This window comes from Grammomys surdaster, unplaced genomic scaffold (genome assembly GCF_004785775.1).
Source record: "Grammomys surdaster isolate TR1022 unplaced genomic scaffold, NIH_TR_1.0 262, whole genome shotgun sequence".
Taxonomy (NCBI): domain Eukaryota; kingdom Metazoa; phylum Chordata; class Mammalia; order Rodentia; family Muridae; genus Grammomys; species Grammomys surdaster.
This window is the reverse complement of record NW_021604703.1, coordinates 466115-469904: the sequence shown is the minus strand read 5'-3', so window position 1 is coordinate 469904 and position 3790 is coordinate 466115.

The following is a 3790-nucleotide window of genomic DNA, read 5'->3' as shown; positions in this document are numbered from 1 at the left end:
ACTAAAGATGTGGTGCTAATGAGTCCAGTTACCACCAGTCTTAGCATCAAAGAAGTTCATTATTACAGAAGTGTTCTGATCATGAAAAAGTATCAGTCAGAGGCACAGGTTGTGGAGGAGGAAGGTCAGGGTAGGGAGGAGGAACAGTGCAAGTTTGGGAGAGGGGAGGAGGAGCAGGGTAGGTCTGGGAGGGGGAATAATAGTGGAAACTTCTGAGAACAGATTTGCTGACTGAATGAAGACCTTTGTGGAGGTGACGCAGCATAGTGAAGGCTGCTAGTAGACGTTAGTCTCATTAATTAATTCCTTTCTGTTTTTATATTTGAGGAGAAAGAGGAGGGAAAAAGCAGGAGGGAGAGGAGGGAGAAGGGAGAGGATGGAAGAAGCAGAGAGAAGGGAAGCGGAGAGGGAGGAGAGGGGGAAGAGGAAGGTGAAGGGAACAGAGAGGAGAGGCAGGTAGAGGAAGAGAGGAAAGAAGAGTCAGAGAGGAAGCTGGAGGAATAGGAAGGAGAAGCGAGTGCCCTCTTGAGAAAATGATTTTGGTTGTATCACCCAAGGTGAGGGTGCAGGCTGCTCAGTGGAGAAGGCTACCTCTTTATTTATTTGTTAACTGTTAAAGACACATTGTCACTGATCATGTTGAGAATTGTCAAGCATGTGGAACTTCATCAATAAGGGCTGTATGGGATAGACTGAGGCATGGTTTTTTGTTTGTTTGTTTGTTTGTTTGTTTGTTTTGTCTTCCAGAAAGCTTTTGAAAGCCATGGAGGATACAGGGATAGCAATAAGGCCACAGGTCATAGTCTAGAAATAGAGAAAACCGAACAAGTCATGTAAAGAAGGCAATATGCTGTTTCAGGTGTTTTTGGTTTTTGTTTTTTGTTTTTTTTTCCTGTGACAAACACCACAACCAAAAGCAACTTGTGAGAGGAAAAGGTTAATTTGTGTTCTACTTCCTGGTCACAAACCATCATCAAAGGAAGCCAGAGCAGGAACTCAAGCAGGAAGTCAAATAGAAACAATGGAGGGATGGTACATAAGGGCTTGCTCAGCTGGCTTCCTAATGCATCCCAGACCAGTCTGCCTGGGGATTATGCTGCACATAGTGGGCTGGGCCCTCTTGTATCTATTGTCAGATAATCGTCACAGACACAAACCAGTTTAACCTGGTAATTCTTCAGCTGAAGTTCCTTAACCCAGATGTCTCTAGCTTGTGTGAAGTTGACAGGGGAAATGTACTAGCACACAAGGCTTTGGCTGAGCCAAGCATGAGGATTCTGATTCAGTGGAGGAGAACATTAAGGAATCTAGTGGAGCCCCTAAGAAAAAAAAGGCCAAAGGAGCTGCGCAGTGTGTTCCAGTTGATAGGCTTTCCTTCCTTCTGTACAAGCCAATGCTGAAGCTATTGAGCATGTGGCTGACCTCACTCTATTAGGATGAGGGACAGTGGGAACTGGGTTTCATTGTCAAAGCTGGATTATCATCTTGCATGAATGCTATAGTTAGATTCTATTCTGCATTCCACACTCCCAGGAATTATTTCACTTCTTCAATTATTGTATTTCAAATAATCTGTATACATTAAGGTTCTTCACTTGTACTATTTGTAAATGCTACAGATTTTGCTTGACAAGTGCATAGCGTCATATATTCATACACTATGATTCCTACCCTCCTTCCCACTCACATCCAGATTTACCATGCTTGGATCCTCTGCCCAAATTCCTTGAAATAGCTAGCATGCTGACCTGTCTATGCTTACCATTCTGTAATGTAATCTATTTTGGAATCTCCAAGAACGTCCCCAGTTGTCCCTAGTTGGGAGATGATCTCTTGAGATTCAGACTACTGTTATTTCATGGTTATAAATCATTGCAGTCAGGAAATGCAAAACAAAGTCATCCAGATGAAAGGGAGTGGGGGTAGAGACCAAATGGAACCAGGTCTAGACTTCAAAGGTTAATTTAACTTAATTCAATTCTGAGTAATGACAACGGGTGTGAGCTGTGTCTTGGGGAAAAGTCATTGGACACTCACATCCATGATTCCTATTGGAGGCTGGTCATGGCCACCCATTTTCTGGAGTGTATCAGATTTCCAGGATGGGAGCAATAAGCAGCAACCCCTAAAGTGTTTACAAAGTCTTGTTTGGGGCTTTTTTACAGTGGGACAAGCTTAATAGCTTAGTGTGAAGAAAACATGTATAAAATCCAAACTCTTAGACACTAGCCACAGAATATTAGGTCTTTCTGGGGGGTGGAAGTCTTACATCTACTCTGTCAATACTTCTGTACATCATGCAAAAATCAATCACATGGTATATAATCCCTTTAGTCTGTATAACATATGCATACTGTTTATGTCTGTATGTGCATACTTGTGAAGTATTTGTGAGTTAATTCATGAGTGGAGGTCACTACACTGACCTAATTTAGGTCTTCGTGTTTGTATAGCAGGTACTTATCCACTGAGCCATCTCCTGGGCTCTATATTCTTTCAAGAATGGCTTCTTTCACTTAGCAACATGTGCTTAAGTTTCATCTAGGTGTTCACAAGGTTTGGGTTAGGTATTCCTCTTTATAGCTGGGTAATATTTAACAGTTTGGGAATACCACAATTCACTTCTCTACTAAAGGAGATCTTAATTGCTTTGTTTTTTGGAATAGTCAAAAAAAACCTCAAAATATCCTGCACAGCTTTTGTGTGGACATAAAATGTCCAATCAGGAGTGAGATTTCCTGATTGTGTGATGACTATACTTAGCTTTGTAAGAAGCTTCCAAACTGTCTTCCCACCAACAATGGATGGGGATTCCATTGCTTCTTCTTCTTTTTTTTTTTTTTTTTTGTCAGCAATCAGTATGGTAAGGTGTATTTTAACTGCTGCTGTGTCTATCTTTTACATTCTAGTCTTTCTGGTAGGTATATCATAGCATCTGATTGAGTTTACACATCTTCAAGGACATGTAGAGTGGAAAATTTTCTTGTAATTTCATGTCTTCTTTGATGAAGATTCTATTCACAAAACACGTATACTTGTATTAGTTTATCTATTATTTGAAGATGAGTTTTTGTTTGTTATCTGTGTTTGATTCTTCTGGTACCATTAGTTAAAAATATTATACTTTCTCCATTGAATTGTGGTTTTGCTTTGGCTTAAGTAAGCTGACTCTGTGTGTGTGTGTACAAATGTGTGTGAGTGTGTATAAGCATGTCTTTGAGTATGTATATAAGTGTGTGTGAGTGTGTCTGTGTATAGGCATATGTAAGTGTGTGTGTGTATGTGCTCGCGTGCATTTATGAATTCCATTCTTATGACTGTATCTCATTATTTTATTGATTCCATCCTAACTTGACTATCACAGCTTTGTAAATAGTCTTGTAATTGAGTAATGGGAGCCTTTCTTTACACATCTTCCTCAGATTTATTTGTTAGTTAGTTAATTTATTTACTTAGTGTCTCAGTTACTGTACCTACTGCTGTGAGGAGACACCATGACCAAGGCAATTCTCATAAAAAGAAAAGATTTAACTGGGGGCTGGCTTAAAGTTTCAGAGGGCTAGTCCATTCTCATCGTGATGGGGGAGCATGGTGACACACAGACAGGCAAGGGTGCTAGAGAAGTAGCTTAGAATTCTATGTCCTGATTTGCAAACAGCAGGAAAGAGAAAGAGGAAGAGGGAGTGGGAGAGGGGGAGGGGGAGGGGGAAGGGAAGAGAGGATGAGAGAGGAGGAGGAGGAGAAGGAGGGGGAGGAAGAGGAGGAGGAGGAGAAGAGGAGGAAGAAGAAG